This window comes from Myotis daubentonii, chromosome 9 (assembly GCF_963259705.1).
Source record: "Myotis daubentonii chromosome 9, mMyoDau2.1, whole genome shotgun sequence".
Classification (NCBI taxonomy): Eukaryota; Metazoa; Chordata; class Mammalia; order Chiroptera; family Vespertilionidae; genus Myotis; species Myotis daubentonii.
Window position 1 is genome coordinate 6,680,008 of NC_081848.1, and position 16,224 is coordinate 6,696,231.

Here is a 16,224-nt window from a genome sequence, read left to right on the forward strand (position 1 = left end):
AATCAAGGCCCACCATGATTCAATTATTACTGTCACCTCAATGAAAACTATCAAAATCTGTTTGAGTAGCTATTATGATTCTTCCCATTTTATGGATGAGAAGACTGAAGCTTGGGGAAGGTAACATGCTTGAGGGCACCCAGTAAGGGAAAGAGTTGAGATTTGAGCACATGCCTTTGCCCCCATCCCAAAGCTGATGCTTTCCCCACCAAACCCCTAGCTGTGAGCATGCACACTACACATGTGTAAGATTGTATCTCTGTTGGAAGATACCATGCAGCATGTTAAAGCTGGGGGCTGTTCAGGTCTCTGGTCTTCAGCAGTGAAGAATAGCAAGGCTGTGGTCATAATGGTGAGAGAAATGGCTCCAGTCAAGCTGAGTCGGTGGAGCTCAGCTTTTGAGCCTGGGAGGATGTGTGTGCCGCCTCGGGGCTGCATCTGTATTCAGGGAGGAAAGCCACGCCGGTTAGGGAAGAGAATGACTTAGGAGGAGCTGCTGAGACACAGGAACTCAGCCTCGTGTTGATGTATGATAACCAGGGCACGTTACTGAAAGGCATAAAATAATACAGAAAGTTATTTTTCAGCCGATATGCTGACATAGCAGCATTTGGGGTCCCTAACTGAAAATGATATATGAATTATCTCAACCTAAAGTCGGAAGTATAAATTATAGAATATATCTTTCACTGTTTTATTTGGGCTGTAAAGTGACACCTTATTATTTCTCCCTCCTGGGCTTCGTTTAATGAATCGGGATTTGAAAGTGAAATATTTATTATATTGCAGGGGAGAGATTGCACTGGGCTTCAGGAAGGAGGGAGGGTGGGTTGTAGAAACCAGGAGGCATCTTGGAAACGGGCCTCTCTCTTGTCTAGGAGAAATGGCTGACGCGGTGCTTTCCCGAGGAGTGAGAAGTGTGCTGAAGAGGGCCTCCAGTATGGCGCACACAGAGGCGTGGGTGCTGCGTCAGGGATCCAGACCCCCAGATGGCTCTCACTGTAAATCTCCCTCATCTGATTGGGAACATCCAGTGGACGAGAGACGACACTTGATTATGATGTTTCCTGGGCTGCGTGGGGAGATGGAGTATCATGAGCCATCTTATTAAATCAGGACAGGACGAAGTGAAGAGAGGGGGGAGCAAATGCCTTCGTCTCCATTGGTGATTGGATGTTGGGCAATGGCAATCGATTATTCAAACCACAGGGCAGTTACTGAGACTCAGCGCTGGCTTAATGGATGTATTTCTTCCACTCGCTCCTAAACCAGTCCTGATGGATAACTCTGGGAGTTTACTAGGTCCTATAACTGCTCAGAGCCAGACAACAGACTGTCCCCCTGGCCAGAGGAAGAGCAGTGTTCCTGGGATGCTAGAGGGTGCCTGGTGTCCCCACTATACACTGGGGGAGAAGACATGGGTTATAAGTTTGGACCCACATCGTAAGACAAGGTTACCAAGCAGCTACACCCTGTTTCACGTGGCTGTGACCACAGCTCAGGGCTAACCATCTACGCAAAAACTCAGAGTGTTTACTCCTCACTAATGCACTCAGCTGTTTATTGAGTCCATGAGTGGTATGAGCACATGTGTGTGTATGCACTGTGGACGGGAAAGAAATAGCATAGAGTCCCTGCCCCAATGACCTGTGGATAAACCACAGCCAGAAACCAAAAGGGTGTGTTAAGTTACACTGTGTGGGTAAGGGTGCAGTGCTGGGCACAAAAAGGCGATGACTGACTGTGAGAAAGACGTCAAGTCTCCACAAGTTGATTCATAGACAAGTGTGCATGGATGCACTCCTTCGTAAACGAGGAGATAACATTTAAAAGGAAGAGAGGCCATTCTGGAGCATGCGCAAAGGCCAAGAGCAGGAAGCAAAACCACCGGGCGTGCTGGAAACAGGACAGCAAAGCTCCCAGCGTGGGCAGTGTGTCCTGGATCCCCATTTGTGGGCACAAACCCTCCATTTTCGTGATGAATTCTCTTTCCCTACCACACTGACCACCTGATCCTGATTATCCTGATACGTATATTGTCTCTCATTACTCCAGAAGAGAAATATAGCTTTGATCCCCTAGCTTACACAAGCTGTACATGTTCAAGGGGCTGCCAGACATTGATGGAAGTGGACACTTTCTTCCCCTCAAGAATTGGGGTAGGAAGACCAGTGCCCACTGCCCCCACTCCCACACTGTTCTTGCCTCCAGCACTCTGTCCCTGGCCATTCACTATCCATTCCTGGTGGAATTCGTTGATGGGTCATCACATGATCTGCCTGTGGGGCAGGGGAGGGGTACTGCTCTCCTGGAGCCCTAAGTACTCTGGTCCAAGTGGCCTGCAGCGGCTTTGCAAGCAGGAGGTTGAGATGGATTTGACGGGTGCTCTGAGCCCGGGAGGTTGGAGGGCTGCTCTCTGCTTGTCATGGCGGTGTTGTTGTGTTGAATGCCATTAGCACTGGACAGGACCGCTTGATGCGCCAGCAAAATGGCAGCAGACCCTAATGGGGCCAGCAGCAGGGGCCTTCCGTGGGGGTTCTGCAGCGATCCAGTGTCAATGGTTCCGAAGGACTGGCAGTAGCACTGAGCTCTCCCTGACAGCCAGCTCCTGGGAGCTACAAGTTAAGCTCAGGCACCTGCCAACTGTGTTCTCTGAACAGCCCAGGTGAGGCCTGGCACGTCTCCCTGACAGGGATGACATACCCAATGGTTGCAGTGATCTCAGCTCCTTGTCACGGCAGTGCATACGCATCATTCCTAGAAACAGCGGAATGGGAGCTCAGCCATGGCTCAGCCCACGTCTTCCGTTGTGCATGCGGATACCATGAGTGGATGATGGCAGACAAGTTCCGATGTGAACCCTGGCCTCCTGAACTCCCCTCTGTCCTCTTCTGCATCTTCCAAAGCTCATGGGCAAGGGCACCGGGGAGAGAATTCATTGCAAGAGACAAATAGTGGCGGATTCAGTGTGCATCTAATAGCTAGTGCTCAGTGTATAAATTGTTTCCAAACTAGTTTATCTTCTAACTTTTGCTAAGTTTTTAAAAGAAGATCCCTAGTCATTTATTGTGTTTATCACTATGTTTTATTTGTAGAGGAATGCATCTTTCTCCCTCGCCTCAGCACATCTGAAGTTCTATTCCAGTTGGTGAGATCCAAAGAAATAACTTCCAGGTGCTGGAGCTCACCACCAAGGGTGGCAGAGGCTGGGCCCGCCTTGCCTGGGGTGAGCTTGGCACCATCTCTGCGGAAGCAAGGCAAGGAGCAGGGTGGTGGCCACTAGAGGTCTCCTTCCGCCCTTGGATGAGACCATGCCCAGTGGCTGCGGCCGGCAGCCCAGTGTGTGTGGGTGGGTGTGCGCAGGAGCTACCAGATTGTTGGGCCTCAGGGAAGCAAGTGTAGGAAAAAGAACCCCAATATTTACAAGAAAACATCTACCACACATGGAAAAGACAGAGAAAGTCTTCAGATGTGGGTGGGTGGTGTGTGTGTGTGTGTGTGTGTGTGTGTGTGTGTGTGTGTGTATGTAGAATGCAAAATGGCATGGCAGGGCAGAAAAAAGGTGTTCTTTCCTCCACACAGTCTCCTCCCCAACCCCACCAGCCTCCCTCCTATTTCAATCCCTTCTAGAGAGAATCAGGGACTCCTTCTCCTGTCGTGAGCTTAGCCATGTGTGTCAGTGGTAATGAAAGTGAGTTTTTAGAAACAAACACTCCAGGACTTTTACATACAGGGGCCGTGCTCTGCTCCCTTCATTATCTTGAGAGCCGCTGCCACCCCCTCCAGCCGAGGGCTGTGCTGCCCGCACCATCTTTGGAACCTTTTTGGCTCCTCAGTGGACATCTTCAGCTGTAACTTTGGGACTCAGTCAAGGTCATGCAGAGCCAAGCCTGCCTTCAGGGAGGGAGGTTTGCTAGGGATTGGATTGGTTTTGACCACAAACCACGTGTGGCTCTTTGGTAATTAGCCTGTCTCTTCTAGTCTTTGTCTAGTTGTCATTGTTTTCTACAATGGGAACATGCTTAGCCATATCCTCTCCCCAGTTGTGTAATTCACAGCCATTGTTGAACTCTAAACAACCACCACCACCACACACAGCCCTTGTGGTATTGGTATTAACTCTTGGTGTAAGTAGACTGACACTCCCTCCTCTCCATCATCTTCAACCCGTTAGCAGGGGAGGAACACCAAGGGACTTGAGAAGCCTGGGCTTGACTTCGAGTTGTGCTATTTACCAGCTGTGGGAACTTGAGCATGTCACTGGACCTCTGTGAACGTCCATTTTCTAAACTATAAGAAGTAAATAAAAATGCTTACCTTGAAAACTTATTGTGAGGGTTAAATGAATGAACGTGAGAAAGCGGTGCATAGTATATGTTTAATAAATGTTTGCATCTTATTTTACATAAGGTAGAAGCTGGGGTGCTTTATCTTTTGATTCTCTCTTCTGTTTCTCTTCTAGTCCTGCCTTCTTGCTTTCTTAACATTCATTGCAGCCATGTGATATCTCCTGAAGTCTCTCCCTTTCACCAAGGAGCTGCTGGGAGTTGGAAGAGGTGGAGTATCCGGTAATGAACAGAATGAATAAATAGAGATGGTTGTTCATGGCTCCATGCCCAGCTTAGGGATGACTCTAGACCTCAGACTATGGATCCCACTGTGATAAAAACACCCTTACAAGCCACTAGGCTCTATGAGGCGGGGTCTTAGCTGACAGCTGAGGTCCTCCCCGCACCTGCTCCATGCTAAGGGTGGGGGATGCAACGGTGGACAAGACACAGTCCTGACTTGAGAGGACTTAATGTTTCCAGGTCTCTGAAAATTGCTATGGAAGGGGGAGAGGTATCGTGGGAGCCTCTACACTGGCCCCAAATCGTCCCTGCCTCTAGGAATTCCCATGTTCCTGCAAGCTCCGGCCCCGGCTGCAGGCTGGGCCTGGTGACTTCTCTCCAATAACTAAACCCAGCAACAGGAGTGGGGTGTCCCTGCTGACATTAGGGTACCAATAGACGTGACTCTGAGGAAAGCCACCTGGTGCTGTTTGAGATGCTCTACAGAGAGGCCCATGTGGCAAAGGACCCAGGGAGGCCCCCTGCCAACAGCCGACTGGGAGCTGAGGTCTCAGTCAAGCAGATCACAATAAAATGAGTCTTGTTAGTGACCACGTGAATGAACTTGGAAGCAGATCCTTATAGGTGAGCCTTGAGATGAGACAGCGGCCCCAAGCAGCACCCTTGCTGCAGCCTTTGGAGAGACCTGAGCTGAGGGCACCCAGCTAAGGTATGCCTGGGTGCCTTAAGTTGTTGTTTTAAGCCACTAAGTTGTGGGTACTTTGTTATGCAGTGGTTCTCAACCTGTGGGTCGCGACCCCTTTGGCAGTTGAACGACCCTTTCACAGGGGTCGCCTAAGACCATCCTGCATATCAGATATTTACATTACAATTCATAACAGTAGCAACATTACAGTTATGAAGTAGCAACGAAAATAATTTTATGGTTGGGTCACAACATGAGGAACTGTATTTAAAGGGCCAGAAGGTTGAGAACCACTGTTATACAGCAACAAACTAATAAGAGAGGGTGGGAGAAAGGTGACTCTTCTGACTTTCATATGTTTTTAACATTTTCCCAGCTTTATTGAGATGTAACAGACACATGACATTGTGTAAATTTACGGTGGACAATATAGTGATTCTATATATATACATTGTGAAATCACAGTGACCTGGGCCCATCACTGATCGGTCAGCACTGCACTGCCTGACCTGGCTACACAGGAGACACTTGACCAGCAACCCTGGGCCTGGAGGCTCACTGTGGCCGGACAAACAAACACAGAACTCCCACTCAAACTCGAATTTCAGATCAGGAGTAATAGTCTGCCGTGCATGGAGATATGTACACTGAGACTTGGTGTTTTCTGGAGACTCCGTGTCGGTGGGGAGCAGGGGAGTGGGGCCTGGGAGAAGCAGGACAGACAGCGGGGGCACAACAGGGCCGGCAGCACCCATCACATCACCCCGTGTCATAATTCTTTCCTGTGTGATGAAGCCTTTTTAAGATCTGCCCACTTAGCAACCTTCAAATACAGGACTCAGTGTTGTTAACTGCAGTGACCCTGCTGTGCATTACATCCTCCGAAAATTCATGGGTTTTTTTAAAAAGCAGAATGATTGGCCCCTAAAAAGGACGAAGGAGAGGAACCTCCTGGCGGAGCTGGCTGGCAGAGCTGCTGGGTTTTCTAACTTTGAGGCCTATGAACTCAGGTGCGGGAGCCGCGGGCTGATGCTTGTCAAGCCCCTGCCAGTGTCTCCAGGAGAACCGCCTCCGCCCTCTCTCCTCAGCCTCTTCCTCCAAGTCCCCTCGGCACAGCCCACTTCCTGCGTCTGAGGGCCCCTCGCCCAGCCCAGCCTGCCTCGCTTTGCAGCCCAGCTTGCACCTGAGGAAGAGGCAACTTTATCAGCATCCCCAGGGCCTGGGGCCCTCATGCCCAGGGACTCTGCGCCGCGGGGCCTGGCCCGGTTATGTCCTCAACATCTCAAGTCCAATACTGCGTCTCAGGCAGCAGCGGCCCCACCGAGCTGATCTATGACTTTGCACCCGCTGCCTGGCAATGAGATGTCAGCCCGCCAGACCGCGGGGTAGAGCCCGGGAGAGCTCTCTCATCGCTCCTGCCAGGCCTCACAAGGGACAGGAAGCCCCGGTTCCAGAGGCTTCCACCTGCGGATACACCAGAGGTGGACACGTCCCTATTCGAGGGGCCTTTCTTCAGCCGTCACTGTCCCCATCACTGGTCAAGGTGGCTTCCTGCCCATCCCTCACAGACGCCCCTCGCAAACCTCAAAACCATAATCCTTCTCATCATCTCAGCATGCCCCTGCCGCCACAGTCCCACCCCATGCTGGGGGATGCCTGCCACCTGGGCGTGCACACACATGCACCCACATGCACACAGCCCCCCACACCTCCACTCCTCTCTTCTCAATATCAAGACTACGTCTTCTGCAAAAATGAAATCTATTATCTACTCAAATAATCGTCTCTCCACCTCCCCTCCCGCCGATGATTGGTGTCCGTGAGCGTTATTTAAGCTGCTTGGTTTCCATAAAGCTGTTTCCCCTCCCTTTCATGCCCAGTTCCCAACGTGGGCCCGATGCCGGGCGCAGCTCGGTGGGCCAGAGGGGTCAGCTCTCATTAATACAGATCCCATTTATTTAAAAATAGCAATATTATGCCACTTTCAAACAGCCCGAGTGAGCGAGGCCATTAAAGGACTGTGCGTCGCTGCCTTCGGACCTGTTGTGAAGGCTTAATATTTCACAGCACAGCGACACACGGCACACAACCCAGGGAGCAGCGCTGTGGGCTTGGCTGTTCTGAAGCGAGAAGTAGGGAAATAATTGAAGAGAACATTTACAGCCGAGCACAGAGGAAGGAAAAGGAGCTGCTTGGAAATGTTGTGAAGGCCCCCGAAGCTCCGGGAGGGCCTGGGTGCAGGTGGAGTGGCTCCGCCAGCGATGCCTCTGTACGCGTTCAGGGCGGGATGGGCGGATGGAGGGAGGTGCCGTGCCTGGCCCCTTCACAATGTGGCCGTTTCCCGGAACCAGCATTCCTCATGCGGCTAGGGCACTGGCCTTCCAGGTGTTTCCACTCAGAGCCAGGAAATGGCCGCATGGTGTGATGATAAAATCATGTTTGCTAGGGATGGGGAGGAATTGGGGGTGGGGTGGGGTCGCTAAGGAGCCACAAGCCGCTTTGCAATGAAGACAGATTTCAGTTCTGATCTCCATCCCACCTCTCACTATGTGACCCAGCATAAACACTTAGCTTCTACAACCCCGTTCCTTACATCTGCGCAATGGGGATGACAAGCTACATCCTGAGGCTGTGACAAGGGTTGAGCAGGTGACGATACTCTGTTAATCCTGGTTGCTTCCCTCTTGTGTCTCTATTCCCCGTCATGACCCTTTCCTTGTCCCCTGGACCTCCCTCCTCATAACACACAGCACTCTTTCCATCACTAGGCTCCCTGAGCCCTGGCCCTGCCTGGGGTGTGGGTCACATGTGCACCTTGCTTCATGGTGTTCTGTTCCCCCTTCGCCCCCTAGTCCTAGCCTTCCTCAGCCTCATGCTCTTCCTGCAGCCTTGGCCCTCCCGGGATTGCTTTTTATTTTTTTAAATATATTTTTATTGATTTCAGAGAGGAAGAGAGAGGGAGAGAGAGAGAGAGAGAGAGAGAGAGAGAGAGAGAGAGAGATAGAAACATCAATGATGAGAATCATTGATCGGCCACCTCCTGCACGCCCCCCACTGGGCATCAAGACAGCAACCTGGGCAGGTACCCTGACCGGGAATCGAACCTTGACCTCATGGTTCATAGGTTGACACTCAAACACTGAGTCATGCTGGCCAGGCACAAAGATTGCTTTTAAAAAAAATTTTTGAAAGTATTACAGATGTCCCTTTTCCACCTCCCCTGCCCCCATTAACTCCCTCCTCTACAGCCACACCCCCTCCCCAAGCCTTCACCACAGCATTGTCTGTGTCCATGGGTTATGCATATATGCATATAAGTTATTTGGTTAATCTCTTTCCACCCCAACCCTGACACTTCCCTCTGTTATTTGTTTGTCTCTTTAGTCTCTTTCAATCTTCCATTTCTCTGGATCTGTTTTGTTCATCATTTTATTTTGTTCATTAGATTCCACCTATGGGTGAGATCATGTGATACTTGTCTTTCTCTGACTGGCTTATTTCACTTGGCATAATACTCTCCAGGTCCCTCCATGCTGTCTCAAAGGGTAATTGATCCTTCTTTTTTACAGCTGCACAGTATTCCATGGTATAAATGTACCACAGCTTTTTTTATCCACTCATCTATTGATGGGCACTTGGGCTGTTTCCAGATCCGAGCTATTGTAAATAACGTTGCTATGAACATAGGGGCGCATCTATTATTTACCTGTGCTCTTCCCCAAGAGGCCAGGAGGCGATTCTCAGAATAGACTTACGTTTCCTTTTTGTTGTTGTTGTTAATCCTCACCCGAGGATATTTTTCCATTGATCTTTTAGAGATTGGAAGAGAGAAGGAAAGACTGAGAGAAATATCAGTGTGAGAGAAACACATCGAGCGTTGCCTCCTGCACGTGCCCCAACCAGAGCCCAGGCTGGGGAGGACCCTGCAACCAAGGTACATGCCCTTGAGTGGAATCAAACCTGGGATCTTTTGGTCCGCAGGCCGACGTTCTATCAACTGAGCCAAACCAGTTAAGGCTAGACTTCTGTTTAAAGACCCACCAGTGTCAGGTGTAGATCTTGAGGCTTTGGAAGAGCCTGGCTCGATGCCAGGCCTAATGGCCCCCATTTTCCGTGGCTGCTTCCCAAGGCTCTAGTCCTGCTGTGTGCGGCTCATACCTGGGCGTCTTCCTCCAGGGGGGCTGGCTAATTCTCTGAAATGAGGGAGTGGTGTGGCATGTGCGCACCTGGACCTCTGCAACCCCTTGACTGAATGCGGTCCAAGCCCTGTGCCTTACACAGTTCAGATTCCTGAGCGGGAAGAGCTCGGCCTGTTCAGGCCTGCCACCATGGAATCCACCCGCTCTGGCCGGAGGGGCGGGCGTTTCAACAGGCATTAGTGAGAAAATGGGGACAAAGTCCCCTCACCCAAGTCCTCTCCCACGCCTGGCACCCTGCTTGCCTTGTTATTGTCAGATTCTCCTTCCTCCGCTGACCTGGCCCTCTGCCTGGGGTAACCACCTTCCTATTCCTTCATTTTCTAGTTGTTTCTTAAAACAAAATAAAAACAAGCTTTCCCAAATCACAGGGAGCACAAGTGGCACCTTCTGTTCTGTTGGTCTCTTGAAAAAATATCCTTTGATTTCTTCCTCCTTTAAGCAGTGGGGGCCTCTTGCCCTTTGCCACAGCTTCTGAGCACAAGAAGCCCAACCGTAGCTCCACAGACATTTAATTGGGCTGTGTGTGTTTGCGGGGGGAGCGGGGGTGTTGTTCAGGGGTGCAGGGCTGGGAGTTAGCCTGTTCCTCCTGCAGCTACAGAGTAAGAGCTGCTTCTTGAGCTGAGCACGCACAGTGTGGAGCTCCCAGAGTGAGGCAAAGAGCAGGTGGGGAGGGGCACAGAGAGTCAAGGTGGGGAGGGGTCGAGCCGTGCTGCTCTATCTTCCCCAAGTCCTGCTGAATGAAATACTATCTTTCTCAGCAACATCTTTCCCAAAACGATGGGATCTCCCAGAAATGAAACCATCCTTCATGGAACTGCAGTGACCTTGGAAGGTCATCAGTGCAGTCCCTACACAGCTGGGGGTGAGGCTAGGTGTCGGTCCTGGCATCAGAGCTTGCAGAGGAAAGGCAGCAGAACTCTAGTCCTTGTAGCACATTTAACTTGGGTGCCTTCTGTATCAGCGGTTATGCGTGACCCCAAAGATCCCTTAGCTCCTTTTCTTCCTTTTTTTCTTTCTTTATTCTTGTCTTTGAATTCCCCTTCAAAAATCTAGGTAGCAGAAGATGCAACACAGGGATGATGCAAAACAGGGGCCATATTCAAAGGTGTTGTATGGCCACCACTTCTGTTCCTTTTTTCTCCTGCCTTAAGCCTTGCTTCAGAGAATAACAGACTTATAAATGAAATGTAGCTCATTCATGAATTGCTTGTGAATTACTTGGGAACACATTTTCCCATCAAAAATGATGGATGATTCAGTTCCCATGCTGGCCCACAGATGCCCATTTAACCTAGCAGTGACCTTGAAATATGAGTCTCTTCAAATTTCCTGCGCCTTCTGGGAGCCGAGTCCCCAGCAGCCTACGCGTAAATCCCCCAAGCTGAATTGTGGATCCTCTGTGAGCCCTGAGTGCCTGGCGCAGCCTGAAGCCCTGAGAGGGGGAGCTGGGTGGGGAGGGCAGTTGCTGAGGAACCATTCCCATTAGCTCTGGAATTAAGACAGACTTGAGTTCTATCTTTTAAAAAAAAACACAAAACTTTATTGTTGAAAGTGTTACATATGTCCCCCTTTTCCCTCCATTGTCCTCTTCTAGCCCGCCTCCGCCCCCCACCCAGGCCTTCACCACCCTATTGCCTGTGCCCATGGGTTATGCATATATGCAGACCAGGTCTTTGGTTGATCTCTTTCTTTAGTTCGATCATGATTCCAGAAACTGGGGCAGAGAGGCTGGGAGGCGGGTGGCACAGCCCTCCCTCCTCAGAAGGCAGGTCTCTCAGCGCAAAGTGCACCAGGCTGGCTGTTGCAAACATGGATCTCAGCCTTGGCTTAACCGCTTTTACTTTTGCATTATTGAGTGAGCCATTTAGCATCGCCGGGCCTCATTTTCCTTAATGAGAATGCAGACAAACATGAAGGAGGGAGGCTCGCAAGCCTTTCCCGAACAAGCACGAGTCTATAAATCCGTCCTGAGAACGCAGGGCACCGGGAGTGCGCGACAGAACCGAGAGGAGGTGGCGCGGAAGAGCAGAGAGGAAGCGGAAGGAATATTTATTGAACATTCACCATGAATCATGCACCATCTTGGGTGGTTTTCATAGATAGAGCAAGTGGGAGAAATATTATTTAAATATATCACACCAGCATTCCTCTGGAGGAAAAGATTGTCTTTCTTCAGAAAAACACCTTCGATAAGCCACTTGGCGAGTGGAGGGTGAGGGATTGAGGGCATCTTTTAGAAAGAGGCAGGGACACAAAGAGAAAGCCAAGCCATTCTGCATGAGAAATGAATAGCACTTCTGGTTCAAAATGGCAGACCGAGGCCCATAAATTAACCTCCAATCTCTCCAGAGACCCCATTAAAACGGCGCTGAAAGAATGCACAGGCCAATGAACCCACAGGGATAGAGGGGTAGGTAGCGAGGTCGGAATTACCGGCAGAGGAGACATTTCCACAGCCCTCCGAAGCTCAGGACCGTGAGAGACGGTGGCAGAGGCCCTGGCGCGGGAGCCAGGAAGGCGGTGGCTGCAGAGGAGCTAGAGCCTGGACCAGCTGGGGGGCGGGCGGGGAGGCTGCCACAGAAGCATGGTCACCGCCCTCTCCCTCGGTGCGGGGTTCCATCCTGTAAAGGGCAGGCAGTAGGGCTTCTGCGGTGGCACTGAGCCCCGCAAGCCTTCTCATTCTGGCCCAGCCTTTCTGGTGACTTTTCTGCCCGTCACTGAGGAGCTCTGTCCTCTGGCCCCTTCTCACTCAGGAGGCCCATCAGGAGAGGGACTAACATACACAAAGGCTACTTGGAGAGTCAGTAGGGTCCGTATTTTTAAATCCTAGCACACAACCGCAGATGACCAGGTATCCCAGAAAACCCAACAGAGTGGGGATTAAGTCCAAGGAGAACAAACAGAACAACCGACTGGAAGGAAATACAATTCACTCAAAGAGCAGGAGAAAACTTCCTACATGCAAACTGAGAAATTCACAGAACTTCCGCCATCGCCACCCACCATTGTCATCACTGCCATCACATAACTGACCCTTCCCCAGCACTTCCCGGGGACAAACACTGCCTTAAGAACGCTACATGCATGAACTCACTTAAGCTTTATAATCATAGGAGGCACTGATTACAACCACCCCCATGTTGGAGACAAGGAAACTGAGCATAAAGACATTAAGTGACACAACCACTAAGTGGCTGAGTTGAGACCTGAACTCCACTAGTTTGATTGTCTGAGTTTGTGTTTTTAATTACTACATTAAACTTTCTCTCATTAAAAATAAAATAAAATAAATTGAAAGTTTTTAAAGACCAAAAACAAAACAAAACTAAGTCTACCCAAACAAGTCTATAAAATAGAAATAACCAGAGAACAAGGAAGTCCTTGTGGAAATTAAAAATATATGATTGCCAATATAAAAAATATTTACAGAAGAGCTAGAAGATGGTAAGTCAAAGATACCTCCCAGAGTATAGAAGAAGGTGGGGTCTGGGGGGGTGGAGGAGAGAGAGAGAGAGAGAGAGAGAGAGAGAGAGAGAGAGAGAACCAAAAGAATTATTCAAGAATATTTCCCAGAGCTAAAGAAAATCACAAGTCCTTTAGGCTAAAAGGACATATGAAATATGAATAAGTGCCCCACTCATTGATGGCACTTGAGAAGGACAATGATAAAGAGAAGAGCAGTATGCAACCATACGGACTGGCTGATCACCTCCAGCCTCCAGTGGGCCCCTGACATTACCCTACACCCCACTACACTTTTCTAGGCCACTCATTCTCCCATTCACACTGGCCATTTTTTCACATCATTTCCTCTCTTCTCAGTTAGTCACACACCATGCCCCTGTTTTCTCTCAGCTGACAAAATGAAAACAGCAAAAGAACTTGCCCAAACACCCAGCTACCTGCACCTATGCCTGAATATTATGCCTTTACTCGTAGCTGCTGCACACCACGCTGCCTGTCTTACACCTAAAACCAACATGTTTCATTCATACATCTAATTTTCCTCTTCCCTGTTCCTGCACAATCTTTTTTTTCTTTTTCTTTTCTTTCTCTCTTTTTCTTTTCCCCTTTTATCTCATCTTTTTTTGCTTTTCTTATCTTGGGTCTATCGGCTCTCTCCTCTATTTTCCTTTTCAATCTTTTTTTTAACTTTTCTTCCTCCTTTATTTTAAACCATTTTCCTTCCCCTGTACCCCTAACTCTTTATTCTTATTTTCTTTATTTCAGCTCTGCACCTACACACTCCCCACCCCCACCCCCGCTTTTTTGGTGTTTGTTTGTGAGGGGGTGTTCTGTTTGGTTGGTTGTGTTGTTATTTTTCTCCTCATATATTTTCTTTCTTTTCTTCTATCATTCTTCCTCTCTTTTCTCTTTCTTAATTCTTTATTCTCTGGTGGTTGCTGTTGCTGTAGGGGGCTTGTGTATGTTTTAGTTTTGTTTCTTTTGTTTCGCATTTTGTTGTGTTGTATTATGTCCTGTTCTGTCAGCACCTCCACAACAACTCACTGAATGTGGGCAAAGGAAACAAAGGAGAAAATAAACAAATGGGACTACATCAAAATAAAAAGCTTCTGCACAGCAGAACCACCAACAAACGAAAAGGGAGCCCACATCAATAAAGTGAAGAGAGCCCAAGGACACATCCAGTAAGGGGTTAATCTCCAAAATGTACAAGAGCTCACACAACTTCACAAACGGAAGACAAACCATCCAATTCAAAAATGGGCAAAGGACCTAAATAGACACTTCTCCAAAGTGGACATACAGAGGGCCAAGAGACATATGAAAAAATGCTCAAAGTCACTAATCATCTGAGAGGTGCAACTTAAAATGACAAGGAGGTATCACCTGACATCTGTCAGAATGGCTATCATCAACAAATTAACCAATGACAAGTGCTGGTGAGGATGTGGAGAAGAGGGAACCCTAGTACACTGCTTATGGGAATGCAGACTGGTGCAGCCATTATGGAAAACAGTATGGAGTTTCCTCAAAAATTAAAAATGAAACTGCCATTTGACCCAGTGATCCCACTTCTAGGAATATATTCTAAGAAACCTGAAACCCCAATCATTGCACACCTATGTTCATAGCAGTGTAATTTACAATAGCTAAGACTTGGAAACAGCCCAAGTGCCCGTCAGCAAATGAGTGGATAAAAAAAAGCTGTGAGACATTTATACAATGGATTACTACACAGTGGTAAAAAAAAAAAATTAAAAAAGAAGGAATTCTTACCATTTGCAACAGCATGGATGGACCTGGAGAGCATTATGTTCAGTGAAATAAGCCAGTCAGAGAAAGACAAGTATCACATAATCTCACTCATATGTGGAATCTAATGAACAAAATAAACTGATGAACAAAATAGATCCTGAGACATAGAACCATGAACAGACTGATAAATTTCAGACGGAAGGTGGGGGTGGAGGGAATGTATGTGGGGGAGAGGTTATCCAGGAAATGTATATGCATATATGCATAGCCCATGGACACAGACAATAGTGTGACAAAGGCTTGGGAGGTAGGTGCAGGGAGGGAGGGGGCCAATGGAGGACAAAAAAAAACAAAAAAAACAAGAAAGCAAAATGGACATTGTTATAATTCTTTCAACAATTTTATAAACTAAAAAAAATAAATGTTAATGAATAGCAATGAATTAAGTGATGCTGAAGTAACAACCATAACTCTCATCGACTTAACACATGAAAGTTAATTCCTTGGTCAACCGATATGGCCCAAGCAGCCCAGCACGGCACTCCGCTTCCCCTAGTCATTCCGTGGCAGAGGCTCTTGGGGCTGTACCCTCTAGAGCAGTGGTTCCCAACGTGCGGCAGATGCCCCACAGAGGGGCAGTCTGATTGCTAAGGTGGGGCAATTTGAGAATGAGTCGTTAACAGTGAATTCTGTGCATTTCTTATGGTCCTAGGGGCCTCATATACGGGCTGTAAATACATATTGTGGCATATTTATGCATTTTAGGTCTCTATTATGTTTTGAAACTTTGCTATTTTTCATGTCACTTCATGTTATTATTATTTTTCATATTATTATTTTTTAAAAAACAATTTCTTAGTGCTTTCTTCCTCAGGACTTCAACTGTCCTTTCATTCATGTATTTTTCTCTTTCATAGGTGCCATGTTCTTTGGAAGCTTATTTAGACCAAATCAATGGCCTTTTAGGCTTCCTCCATGTGAACAGGAGCTCACTTTTTGAATAATAAGAATTGCATGTCACGGGGGCGGGGCATCAGGATTTTAGAGATGCTTAGGTGGGCATGGCCACAAAAAGGTTGGGAACCACTGCTCTAGAGTATTTTGCTGTAGCTTAAGCAGCAGGGAAAGAGAAATCAGCACCTCTCACTGGGTTTTCACTATCTCAACCTGAAAATGACACACGATTTCTCACATTTCACTGGCTAGAACCAGTCCTGGTTCTCTCCCCAGCCACTGGCATGTGGCATGGAAAATGTGGGAGAGCAAATGGAGTATTTGGTGGGCATTCCCGCTCACCATCATTCTTCACTGACGTTCAAATTTTAGAGTAACTTATGTGAGAGTTACAAATGGGTCACCTGGTGCCAGCACACACTGCAAATGAACCTGGTTTGAGTACAGAACTTGAAAAAAACTTGAAGACCTATAATTTGGACACATTGCTCACTGCAGTCCTCAATGCTTCCCCTGCTATGCCTCTGGGCCCAGGGGACTCATACACAGCCAGTCTGGTCCCTGAAGGCACTTGTGATCCCTACACCATAATGCA